Genomic DNA, 14871 nt, shown 5'->3' on the forward strand with positions numbered 1-14871 from the left:
AACAAATATATTCATTATTCAAATATAATTAATTCCGCCAAATTTGAACAACATTACCCTAAGTATTTGTCGAATATTAAGCGATATTATATATATAAATGAATCTTGTGATGCATCCACGATTGAGTAATTCTTATCTTTCTTTTAGGTTGGACGGAGAAGCAAGGCAGAAGTTCCTCAGACAAATTCCACTAGCATCAACAGGCTATTCTTTACCGCGTAAAAATCGATGCTGTGGAATTTCTTCCGGATAGTTTCACCATCTGAGGATTAAAGAACCGTCCGTTTACGTCAGTGAAGCGAATCTTTGATCATTAGACTGCGAAATTTTATACATTTATGGAAAATTTAAAGATGTAGAATAATAGATGAAAATGCATACGATACGAAAAATGTATAAAATATTCAAAGTATAGTATTCTGTATAATATAAACTTTCAATTCTAATATTCTTAATTTTTAAATATAATTCATTTAATTTTCAACATAATTATAATATTCTAAATACGATATTTATTTATTTAAGTCAATATTTAGAATATTTAGGATTTTATAATTTTATTTTAATTAGAAATAAATCTATTTCTTTAGTGTTGTTTACAAAAATATAAATTTGCACATTGAGCTTCTTACTTAATCAAGACGATTATTCTTTATATTATTTAGGAACTGATACAAATCTCTGTCTAAATCCTGTTCTTCTAAGAATATGAATTTACATAAATATCCATAGATCAATAAACACGTTTCTACTTTTTATATTTCATGATTGATTGGGAAAGGAAGAAAGGAAATGTGACAAGGGAAAAAGTAGTGCGTCACGATTACGTTGTTGGCTACTGTCGTCAGAGACAGGTTCTAATTAAGAACTTTGGCGTGCAACTTTGCGCCCTGAAAGTGAATGACGTGTCGTTTACAGCGTCAGCTTTTTGTCTGGAATTTCGAAATTTAATTTGTCAGCAAAATCGAATAGCGACGAATTGATTGGCTTGAGCTAAAAAGGTGATGGATCTTAGGACCGATGGAACGGACACGTGAAATGTATAGCAAATCAAAATTACAATAATGTTTATGGTTTTCATTTAATTGTTATAAATTATTAAATATATATTATTAAATTATTATTAAAACATTTGTCAGCTTTGAGGAAAATGTAAAAGAAGTCTTATTGTAATATTTTTTTTTATTTAGTTGTTTACATTCACAATTTGTCCAATTTGGACATTTGGTAAAATTTTTTGGCTGTTTGATTATCATGTGAGTGGCTACCCCCAGCGGGGTATCATCTTCGTGTTTGTTAGGTTATATCCTTTATGAGATCTGTTGGGTGTTTCCTTTTTAGTCTTCTTTCTATGCTTGATGTGTTGATCGTTTCCGCTACCAGCCGGTTCGGGTGCGTTGCTATTCTTTCTCTGTACCTTCTTGCACATCTGCTAATCTCCCCCTTGAGCGTTGGTATTCCCAGGTCTTTCCGAATGTCCTCGTTTCTAACGTACCCTGAGGCGTTTACTATTGTTCTAAGAATTTTAGCTTGCATTGTCTCTATTTTGCTTATATGGCTCATTGCTGTTGTTCCCCATAGTGTTATTGTAATATGCATGGTTTCTGAATTAGAGCGAGATCGGAAAATGAAAATTGAAAAGCACGATTAATTTCTCATAACAAAAATTATTGAATAGTCGGATATAATCTGTAGATTTCAGCTTCAAGTTCTTCGTTATATTTTCTATTATTGTTACATTTATTAAAAACATGTATGAAAAATTAGGTGATGATTCCACTGTATACACTTTCTCCTGTGAACTCCCGACTGTTTTTCTTCTGTTTTACATACACATATATGCGTCATCGACATTCTCAGTGTGATTATCTTCCTCCATCTATTTCGACATTGCAGTGGATAAAAATAGTGGGTACATCATATGTAATTTATATCCTGATATAGATTTAAATAAATATAAATTTATATTCTGTTATAAACCATATTTAATGATTCATTCATTTATTAGAATGCAAATTTTGAGCTTTTTAGAATTTGAAATGCATATATGTACGAATTCTCTCCCTGTTTTTATTATTCGCACCATTCTATGCCGCAAGCGTGATACAATATCAGAAAGCAATGAATTAAAATTTTTCTCAGGGAACTCTATCACAGAGTTCACAACTATCACAGATATTTAAGTAGATCAGTAAGACTCCGTTTTTTTAAAATGTCTTTCATACTGTGTTCCTCGTTACGCGATGTATACCTTCTCTCATTTCTCAGTTACAGTTCGTTATTATGTGGTTATTATTTATGTGGAAAAATGAGAAAAAGAGACGAAGGAGAAGAGCAGAATTCCTTGAAAAGGTTGAAAAATCGCGTGAGTTACGAATTCAATCAAAGAAATGTGGTTATTAGGCGATCCATCGGATTGAAAGCGCGCGAACGCTGCAAGTCGAGCTTAAGGGAGCTACAGTGCAAAGGAACGATTAAACCGGCTTTTTGATGGTGGTTTGAGGAAGATCGTGATTTGATGAACTTTCGGGCTAAGCAGATTGAAAGGCAGCGATCCCTCGAATGAATTTCTTGAAACTGCTCGTTTCGTCACGGTTCAATCCCAAATCCGAAGACCTTCGAGCCTTTATATTTTACTAAAAGACTAAAACATAGTTTTTTTTTTAAAGCTGTTTAATTCTTTCTTCATTTTTGGAAGTTTTTATAACCATTTAATTTAATATCACTTTTGTAATTAAGTATATATTAATTTTTTCTGGTATAGAAATAATTAAATTAAGGGAGCATTATTTACATACAGTTATAAAAGTTTACATATGCCCAATTGAATATAAGATATTATAGTAAAAATGTTGGCTCTATGAATCTTTTTGATACATTACGGTACATACTAATATGTACCATAACTTATTCACCTTCACTTTATTAAGAAAAAAGAAATTAAAAAATATAAAACATAATGATATAAAAAATACATACATCTGATATATCTACATAAAGTCATCAAAATAATAGGCTTTATATTACATATATCTTGAAGAAGTTAAATGTTTTGTAACTTCTAATATAATTGTATCCCAAGCTCTTTGTAAGCTTTGGATGCTTTAATTTTTTCAATTGCTTTTGGAAGTACATTAATAACTATTGTATTAATGCGCGAGTATAAATAATTTTGTGACAAAATACATGTTTAGCTTCTATGGTAAGTCAGATATACAAAATTCGATAAGTGTATGCTGATTTTCGTGACTGATTGTATAATGTCTATATCTTCCACGAGAAACAAATAATAAAATATTCGTTCTACTCTGACAATAATTACTTTTCTTTCAAATTTCAGAAATGATAATTTATGACTTACACGAATATGTATCCTACAAAGCAAATTTCGCAATAATATTCTTTTGACAATTTCTGAGCATAATTCAACAAAGAAGTTTGCTTAAAATAATTCCCGTACAAAAGTGTAAAATCCCCGCAGTTTTAATAATTGCCGAGTCGTTGGGCCGGGGTCAGGCCATCAGTAAACGACGGAAGCACGATCTTATGTCTCCCTGTACCTCAATTTACTCGACCACAAAAGCAGCTTTTCATTCATTAGCGATATAATTAGATTCAGGAACCATGAAGACGATTATTGTAGCCCAGAGCCGTGACAAATGTAGGTTTCTCCTCGAGGGAAGAAATTACTTGGGGATGTTACTCGATTACGGCGACCGACAGAAATTCAATTAACGAAGCCTCACTGCCATATCACATTAGATTCCGTGCAATACCTCATATAGATCCAAATAAAAATAAAATGTTTATGAAATTTATTGAGACTATTGTACAGGATGAAAGACAATTTATAAACTTCAAGTGTCCAAACCACATGTGTTGTATCGACATAAATCGATCAAATAGGGGAAACCAAACTTTATTTCCTTCAACCAGCCAAAACTTCTACTTACTACTAAACAACAAATATTGATCATTTCTATTAATTTTTACCATTATTTTCATCTTGGATTAGCTAATAGGAATATTTTGAAATATTTCTACGTAGAATAATTTTGTTCTTTTTTCAAATTTTTTTTATCATTGACTTAAATTCCTTGATTTATGATGTCGAAACATATTCGATGTTATATGAGAAAAATTATGGTTTCACCTTAACGAAGACAAATTGTATTCGTAATGAAATATATTTCGAGCGCAACTGTAATATTCCATCATACCTATTCCATATTTAATTTTCACTAACAAGTCGCACAAATAGAAATCAACGCGAGAGGTATTAACAAACACTTCACAATTCTGTTCTGAAAATTACAGGTACGAGACAAAATTCACCACCGAAATACATGTATTATTATTCAAAGCATATACAGAGTCAGTTGCGTTACACGAGTACCGTTGTATAAACTATACGCTTGCCTCAATTAAACCGTACTCTGATTACCATATTTAAGAACAGAAGTTCCGTTTAGTTGCGTTCTACACTGACGATGCTTGTCATAACGTAATTCACATTGTTAGCTATCGAATATTCTCTTTTTCGTCGTCGAACGTTTTCGGACTACATAGCTGACTTCTAGAGATATTTTCAATAATTAGCTTTAGGATTCTTTTCACGTTCAACGGCGTTTGGTTTTATTACGAACGTTCTTGGCATTTTCATCCACGTTGTATACGTTTCATTATTCGTCCTGTTTTCTTCCGATAGTTCCAATTAACTCATAAATAAGAAACAAAATTCGCACAACGTTCTGTTTATGGAACATTTTATTATACAGCCATAAATCGAAAATGTCGACTGAAAAGGAATTGTCCTCATATGACAACTAAATTTTCTTAAGAAATAAAATATAACAGTTCGTATAGTACGATAGAACAATGATACATACATGTAACTTATAGATAAAATAAGAAACGAGTCAGAAGTGAAGAGTAGAAGGATTAAGAAATCGGTTCAACTAAAAATAGAGAATAATTTCCTAGGAGGAGAATCAAGTTGATCGTCGTTCCTCGAGCAACAGTGTTTGTTATGTGAAAATTAGAACAATTTAATCTCTTAAGCAAGACTAGTACATATAGGTAGTTCATTCAAACATGATTCTAGAAGATATAAAAATTAAGTGATAACGCATGTGTACATTATTTTTCTTTTGTTATTTCAAAATATTGTTTGGTATTATCTACATCATTTAATATTTCTACATAGATATTCATATTCCAATGGTGCTTGTAACTGACAAACCTTATACAATTATTTTGTTACTTGGGAAATTCTTCATTTTTAGATTCATTACTTCCTAAACTAGAAATCAGATTAAAAAAGGACTTCTACGTTGAGAGAAAGACTTCGGATGTTAATACAATAATAGGATTTTATATAGAAATTGAATTTTATTATATTTACTAATATTACTTATATTTTATAATAAAGTATAGAATTTATAAAATCATATTTCTTATGAACTTCAGTAAAAGTTTATATTACCTTCTAAAAATTACAAATGGTACTTACAACATTTTGTATATTTCATCACATATATTATGCACATTCGAGTATACTGAAATTTCGCATAAATACACGAACAACTGCAATTTCTTTATAAGTATAGTCTAAGTAAATACACCTGTACAATGAAAAGAGTAATTATCCTTTTCCGGGCTCAATAAACTCGCTCTTGAAAGAGTTTAGATGATTTGTCAGTTTAAAACGTAGAAACCATGTAAAAAGACATGGTTCAATGAAGTAACCTACTGAAAGCGCATTTTGAAAATCCTTGACCCGACGAGGCCGCTCTTTCATACTGTTCTTTGTACTCATTCGAACCAATTTATCGACTACCTTTTATTCTTCGGTACAGTTCGTCCCTCAGAGAAGTTACATCCTTGATAAAAGTTCAAATTACGAGAGATATTCTGAAACTTGAATACACTTTTAACTTTTTAGTCATTTTATACTTTAAATTAACTAAACGACGAAACAGAATCAGAAAACGTTGTTTGCAAATATGAGGATGTATCAGAAATTAAATCTATCGAAATAATACGAATATTGGGAACACGATGAAATGAAAAGTTCTGCAATTAAGTTACGAACTTTTCGAATTTCTTACTAATTATTTATTTAAGATTAATGCTACAGGTATTAAGAATAATTATCTTTATTTCGTTAAATTTTTAACTAAAAATTTTTCTAAAATGGGAGAATTTTAAGGTGATAGTTTTTTTTAATTTTATTAATCTTTACTTCCATCAACGTTAATTATAGATTTCTTTAGTCATTAAATAACAAAGTTTTGTTAACTTTTATTAAGTTAATATTTCTTTAAATTCTTAGATTGGATAAAACACGGAATAGCTCCAAATTTTTGAATTGTAATTACTACTCCATTCTAATAGATAGTTTAAAAGTAAATGATAATAGTAAGCAGCATTACTGTAAACATTTATGGTATGCAAACTTGTAAAAAGTTTATCGATTAAAAAAAAGGGTTAATATAGATCCCAGTATTGGTGTTCCGATGTGATCGCATGTCGTTCATAAACGATAAATTTTTAATTTCGTCGTTGCTCTCTTTCATCTCCGCTGTTTGATCGATCTACTCGTTGATGATTCGCTTTCACAAATCGTATGTCACTCGTTTCGTTCGTAGTCTCTTGAAAATGTGCACGGTCGACCCGATTTCTATCATATCTCTTTTTTTTTTTTTTTTAATAAAAAGTGAGATTGAACTTATATACACACGCGCAATCTCATTGCCAGTAACAGAATTTATCGTCGATAAAATTTCTTTGGCCGATTGAAACCGTCCTACCGGAACTTGATGCAAGTACATTTTATACACACCTACGTTTTCAAATTATGGAAAGCAAACTGTTAAGAAAAATTAAAAGTGGTAGGACTAATGGATTCGTGGAATAATTTTCAAATGAAATATAATTTACGTACATGCATGATAGGAAACGTAATTTTACAATTTATTGTACAATATACTATTCAATATCCAAATTTTATTAATCGGTATATAATATTTAAAACTTATAGAGTATTTAAATTAATAATTTAGAACTATAGTGACAGTGATGAAGTTTCCACAGAATTGAATTTTAATACAAGAGAACACATCTAAAAATCAAAACTATAAAGTGAAAGGAAATTGCATACTGTGCGTTACACAAATTGTAGCAATGTCCGCAACAAATATTTTTGAAATCACACTTGTCCATTCCGGAAGAAGATAATTTTTTTTTAGTTCTCTAAACACTCCCAGTACTATAATAGAACTCTTAATAGCACTTCAACTTTATCTCTAACACTTTATTTCCGAGAATTACTTGTTTTTCATCCTCTTTCCCCTTGTTTGCTCATCACGTGTCCCACACACTTTCTTTCCCACCTTTTCTAGTCTCTTTATGCCCTTCTTTATACATCGTTACACATCGTTATCCCTCGTCACACAATCTCTTCTTTTTCCAACCACATACCGTTCTCTTTCAGCCAGTTTTTCTTCTTTTTCCTTTTTTCTTTCCATAGTAAGCTACCTTCGACAATATGTTTTGCTATTTACCATTGTCCAGATCCTTTCTTTTTCTCTTTCTACTTATTCTGTCTATTAAGACCACTAATTGCGCACCGGAATCACCAGACCTCTTGGTTGATTTTCTCGTGATTAATTAAGTTTCCAGTTGTCAGGTAACATAGGGAGATTCCTTGACTCCCTTCGTTCATGGCAAGTCTTTGACGAACGTAACCACCGACGAAAGTGATTTATCATTTTGTTTTATAGCGGCGAGCACTGGTTATCCGCAGACAGGTCGCGGAAAATCGCGCGGGTACGCTTCCACTGATAACCTTGTCAGTCCCCGAAATTGACTGCCGTTATAACTCTTTGGCAGGCAGCTAGGCCAGCGGGATGATCGGTATTATTCGTGTATTGGTAAAAAAATGTGTGTCGTTGTTTCGTCAAAGTGATGTATCCAAAAAATCGTTAATTTTCTGATACAATAGGATCTACATTGACATTGTCAGAACACCGATTAATGGAACGATCGATTTAAATGTCTACCGTCGTTTTGTCAGAATGACGTATTTAAAAAATCGCTCATTTTAAAATACAGTGTGATGTATATTATCAAAACAACGATTATCGGAACACATTGATGCATGAATATATGAAGACAGTATATTCGAAGATGGCCTTATGGGCTCAGTGGTTCATGAAAGTATTTGGATACATATCATAGAAATTTTTTATGAATTCCTTATGTATATTATATATTATGTGTATATTATATCCTTGTGAAATTTGAAATATGTAATAAATATCTTGTTAATTCCTTACACATTTCCAGATTCGTTTTACATTTCGTCGATAAATCATAATAACATGTTTTATGCAATACACGTAATATATTCATAGAGTTTCTATGAATTTTCGAATACCTTTTCAAGTTACTGTATATGGAAAATTGGAAAACAAAAATTTATAGTTATACAAAATTTGATGAATAGGCTGATTAATGAAAAAAGGATTCGTAAGTAGATTGCAAACTGCTTACATAAGAAACGTTCGATTCTCGGATAATAAGAACTCAGCAGAATTTCAATAAATCCCTTGTTAAGTAGAATTTTCCAGTTCCAGTTAATGGAACAGTACCGCATACCTTCTTAGTAATTTAAGAGGATATTTGTTTCGTAATGTAATATTCCGATGAAATTCGCTATGATGAATGGTAAGTACTCTATCATCGCTATTAAATGCAAATGGATTTTGCCTACGTCTTCGCATGGATATAGGGAGGAAAATTATTTGAATCTACTCCCTTGCCTATCGAGTTATCGCAGACATCTAAATCGAACTTCGTTAAATCACTCGTAATGGATTCTATAGGAATGCCTGCTACAGAAATCAATGCGCAATGTTTTGACTAAAACTGTAATCTGAAAGCAACACAAACGTAATTCAACTCTACCTACAGTAGAAAGTATTGGAACATTCGTGGAAACCTTCCATAAATATATTACGTCCTGCGCAAAGCATTTTCAAATTTCATTATCTTTGTAACCACATCAGGCCATCATAATTTTATTAATAATGTTATACTAATATGCTAATGTTTCACCAAAAATATGTTTGCAATAAATATTTTGTAATTTTTATATAAATTTTCAAATTGGTTCCGAATTTTACTGATATAATACTAATGAATAGTCTGCGGGCATTTATGCAAATTAATATTTTTGCAAACACTATTCTGGAAATGGAATCGAAGCAATTGATTGATTTAAATCACTGCTTTTAAACCAATATATGTACAGTATTACCTTTAACTAAATTTGCATAATAAAAATCACATAAAGTGTCCATTGCGACATAATTCTTTTACCCAAAATCACAGCCACTGATTTACCATGAAATCTGAAATTTGAAATTTCATTATGTAGTCCTGCATTTCCGGTTCGATCCAGGTCCCAATTAAATAATTTCATTTTCACACCCTGAATAACCTGAAAATTTTCCATGTTCCCAAGTTATGAAGCAGTTACCCGGAAACTCGTCAATTCTAAATATCATTTTGAAAGTATGTTACTCGACCGAATTCACGATAGTATCACCTAAGTTCGTCGTTTCTTGAAACGCATTACCTGTATATCCACGTTGCATATAATATATAAACACCCGAGTTATTTATACGTGGCTACTCATGAAAATGGTGTCTTTTTGCATTATGCATTATAAACTTTATGCATTATGAAACCAACAATTCTGTGCAATAATTCTGTTCTTATATTTGCATTTCCATTACAAAATCATGTGTCATTATTTTACTACATATGTATTCTATTACGAGTTCTCAATATTCGAAGGAAGATGTTTTCGCAATCATTTTTTTAATTCTTTTAAAATTAAATTGATCATTGATACTTTTGCTTTCAACAATTATTATTCCTTTTCCCTTTCCCTCCCCCCTCCCCATTCTTACCATTAAGAAAGAAACAGGAAGATAACAAATGAACAAAAAAAGGAAATGGAAAGTATAGAAAATTCTCTAATTTTTAAATTTTCAATTTGTCGATTCGATCATTCTCTATACTGTATCCCTAAGAATTGTAGAGTTAATTGACCAATAAATCATTCAATGGTTTTAAATATTAGACAAACGATACAAAATCTAGAAACTAAGATAGATCGTCACAGGAAAAAGGTAAGAATTATAATTGTCAATCCAAAAATCTTTCAAGCACTATACCTGTAAAATTATATCTAGAACTAAGTATATTTATATCCACAGAATACAATAATATACATAACACAATAATATTAATAAAATTCTTCTAATTAAAAAATTTTCACTTTATGTATTAATACATAATAATGTAATAATAATAATACATAATAATAATGTTATGTAATAAACATAAATAAATCCTAATTCTATTCGTTTCGATTCTAATCGGATTTTATACTAATCTTACCACAAATCTGAGAATGCAGATGTCTAATCTCGAGACTCAGAGAATAAACCCATTGTAACCCATATCCTTGTTTTCGATGCGCATTTTGGTAACAATGTCTATTCATTTAACTGGAACTCTGAGAATCACTTGTCACAGAACAGTTCGATTTGCCGAATCATCCAGCAACGTAAATTTACTTTGAGACCGTAAACACAGATTTATGGTAGAAATTCAAAGACAACATTGTTACTAACTGGTCCGGCTCGTCAGTCAGCCTTTGTCGAAACGTACACGCGTTATAGTCGACAGTTTGCCAGGATTTACCGTGACAATCTGGCGATTGTTTCGAACTGTTCACTCGAACGATTTCGTTGTTTCCTGACGAAGCTTGTAAATCCATTACGGAAACTGTAACTCTTATTGGTTATTATCAGGTATTGACATTTTTTTAAAGATTCAACGTATTCTCAAAAATTTGACGAATAATTTTGATTATGAGAGATTTGTTTGTAAATATCAATAATATCAATTTCTCACAGATAATTATTCGATATATTTAGCTACAATTCGAACCTAAATTTTCGAGAGATTGCAAAGTTTCCTCTCGTAATTACGACAATTTTGAAATGATTTTGTTTTGAGATCATGAAAGCATATGGGCTATAACAAATGAAATGAGTTAAAAGTTTCTTCGTTTTAGTAGAACAATTAAATATGTATTATATATATAATTCTAATATAATATAAAATATGATAATATAATGCATATTCTGTATAATATAAAATAAATATCATAAATAGAACTTCGTTTATCTGAACGTGCCAAGGAAAAAGCAGTTCACTGATTCTCCCACTACCTATAATTTTGCTCAAATAATAACAGTTCACGTCCAGATAAGTAGATTCTATCAGCAGAAGTTCATTTAATCAGACATTGGATAATATGCCATTCCAGTAAACGAAGTCTCTCCGTAATCATAAAAAACTATTCATACAAAATACATGAATATTGTAATAACCACAAAGAGGTGTGGTGACTATTGGTGTTTAAAATCATGTTCCGCAAAAGGAAAGTCTATTTGCATAGATTTAAAGAGGAAATTGTTTGAAGAATGTTTTCCTGGTATCCTAGTTTTCTGATTGAGCATTCAAGATCTTTATAGCAGAAAAGCTAAAGTAGAAAAGTATAGGTTATCTATGTAGATAATAAAGCCATAAAGTTTGTAAATTTATGAATCATACTTCGCGAAATGAGATTAATATGTAATAATTCTAAAAATCAATTCTATTTCATAATTCAATTTCATAGTTCTTTAAAAGTAACCACAAAAATTGTTGATAATATTTTGCTGAAAAATTATCGTTGCATTTTATGACGTCGAACAATTACAGTTTCGCGGTTCGTAGTGGACTCGACGAACGATCAATAAGTAAAAATTAATGGTAACCTCTAGTTCAAGCGTGGTTCGACGATTTTATCGATTTCGGACATCCCCAATTTCCGCGAATCGATGAACTGGAACTCGCACGTTTCGCGTCCCTTCTCAACAAACGTACTTTCGCTCGTGAACTTTTAGATTCGTTTATCGTATTAGTTTGAAAAACGCAAATCCTACACAGCTAACGCTAACATAGAAAACAGGTTTATCAATAATTAGCAAAATTGAGAAGGTTGTAATTTCAATCAAAGGAACAGTATCATATCTGAAAATTCGGAGTTCGAGAATTATGAAAAATGTTCAATATTTCAAAATTTCAATAGAACTGATTTTATATTTTCATTGTACATGTTAGATTGATAACAAGCCAAATTCATTTCTGAGTAAATCTTTGATAATAAATTGTTTATCAATTAATTTAAAAATTTTAATCGATAGAAGAATTATAACTTCAATTTAAATTAATAAAAATAAAGTAATGAAACAATAACTGTAACTTATATATAACAATATATGTAACGTATATATAACATAACATAACATAATATACATAATATAACATAATGTATATAACAATAACGTTAACTGCTTTAACCTCTTTGTTCTAAACTTTATTGATATCATGTTTTCATATTTTAATTCTTATACGTACATTTTCGAGATTATATTCGAACCTAAAAATATACGTGAATTTATATCATTAATATAAGAAGCTTCCCATCCTATTGAAATATAAACCAGTGAAGTAGTTAGATGAAAATCTGACAGTAAAATCATTTAATCCGCGACACAAATAATTAGATTAAACTTGTACATACTTCAACCTATGTCTTCTAAAATGGAAAAAAGGCTCTTTAAACCATTATCAAAATTTAAAAACACAATGACTACAAAAAGATTTTGTGTATACTCTTACTTTTCAATAAAACATTTTGTCATTACAGTTGGATCTATAAATGCAATAATGAATGCAACGATGTACAAATATTGTTTGTAGCCACCGTAAATCTCCCAGTTTCTCTTCTAATTTCAAACATTTTATTTTCTTTCGCGTATAAATGTGACTAAAGCAAAATGGATATTTTATAAAGTGTCAACCACATTAGTGGAATAAGCACGATCGAGTGTGTTTGAACAGCGTTCAGACCAATAAAGAATGCATTTTCTACATAATGAACGGAAGCATTTCGAGTGCGCTTTCCGAGAAGAAGGTGAGTAAACAATGAAACCATCGAATTTCCTTCCATTTGCATTCTAGAATCACTATTCGACAAGAAGGAGCGATAAATCGATGCCTTCAATTATCGCGGCGCGCCTGTAAGCAGATTTTCTTTCTTCTACGCATAACTATAGTTGCATTCTTACAGGCGCGCGAGCTTAAAACTCCAATTATTTTTTCCTACTAATTAATCCTTCTCAGAACTCTAAAAAGAAAAAGAAGGAAACAAACAGCTGTGGGGAGGTGCAAAAATGGGGACAAATTTAAAGAAAGAAAATTGCCTCAAGTCTACTATTGTCACGAAGAAATTATAAAAAGAATTAATTATCATCTTGAATCGCAACAAACAACTCAGTTTCCACAAAACTAGTAATATTTATGTTTCTAGTCGCTATTCCGTCTATTTGACTGCAATTCAAATTTAAGTTTTCGTTGTAATAGAACAAGATTTTATTAAATAGATTGATTTTGATTTTATTTAATAGACTGTACAAAGATGCACACAAGAAGCGTGTGTTGTATCACACGATTAAAACGATACAAGATGGACTGGTGGATATCTTTAAAGAATTATCGCCTCATAAGAATGAACAAATACACAAATTACAGATGTACTTACTACACTCACCTTTAGTTTAAACGCCGTCTTCCTCCGTCGATTTTCTTTCAACGTATTGGAATAATTCCATTGTGGCCTTCACTCGTAGTCAAAACGTTGCTTCGGTCTATTTGTCAACGTTCTCTGATAAGAAAACCACGCTGAAAGATCCTAAGTAGGGAAATTTCGCGATACAGTGCATTGCTCGCTCGATCACTCGCGGTAATGTAGCTGTCACTTTTGTTCGTTCTAACTGAAATAATAATTCCCCTCCCTATACGAACTTTCGACAATATTTTTTATTCCACCTCTTTATTATTTTTCTTTCCCATTTTTGGTTACGACACTGTTTCAAAATAGTTTGATTATCGAGACTTGATACCGTTGTATTGTCAAACTATATCGCGCGAGAAATACGAGCACGATTGATGTTTGTGGTCAATGTAGCAAAATTTCACGCCAAAAGTATCTGGAAAGTTTCCAGGAGAATATCCGGTTTCCTTTAATGATAATATCACGGAGATTAGTGATATATACTCGAAAATTACACTTTACAGCTCCGCTTGTCACCAATTCTCTTCTACCATATATAATATCGGCAGTGTCACAGATTTTCGTCCAAAAATCAGCAGCTACTTTTTCGTTTCTTTCTTTCTCTTCATTTCGTCCTATTTTTCGGTGCAGTGAGAAATGGAAACATCTGAACGATAAAAAATAATAAATACAATGAAAGAAGGAATTTCCTGATCGAGACGATTTTATTTAGAAGACGAACGATCACGATCTTCGAGTAAATGAAGATTGAAACACGAGCCTCGGAGAGGAATCGAGCTAGAGTCCAGCCGAATGTAGCAACGCGCGTACACTGAAGAAACTCGTGAAGCGAGGGCGCCGGCTTGAACCGCATCAACCCCTCTTCCCAGCATCCCACGCGTCGCGCATTCTCTTATCAGAGAGTGCCGTTCGGGATTTCGTCTAGATCTACCGCTACAGATGTGCAGAAATTTCAGCGTATACACGGACGAGCTAAAAAATCTTTTAAGGGCTGACAAGTGCTGAGTAAGTGATCTTTGTCCGAACTAAATGTGTGTTGATCGTTGCCGAATAGATGAGAAATTGAATTTTGAACAACCTTTTCTTCTTATTTTTCTTTAGACT

General features: G+C 31.6%; 1 protein-coding gene across 2 annotated transcripts in view; it reads right to left on the reverse strand.

The window, feature by feature from the left end:
* LOC126872355 (uncharacterized) overlaps window positions 1–14566 on the reverse strand; it is a 327311-nt gene extending 312745 nt beyond the window's left edge. For both annotated transcript variants that reach the window (XM_050632210.1, XM_050632211.1), the window contains exon 1: window positions 13744–14566. The gene's annotated coding sequence lies outside the window, so the exon portion shown is untranslated. The remainder of the gene's footprint in view (window positions 1–13743) is intronic.
* Between the last annotated feature and the right edge of the window lie 305 nt (window positions 14567–14871).

The sequence above is a fragment of the Bombus huntii genome, chromosome 13 (assembly GCF_024542735.1).
Source record: "Bombus huntii isolate Logan2020A chromosome 13, iyBomHunt1.1, whole genome shotgun sequence".
NCBI lineage: Eukaryota > Metazoa > Arthropoda > Insecta > Hymenoptera > Apidae > Bombus > Bombus huntii.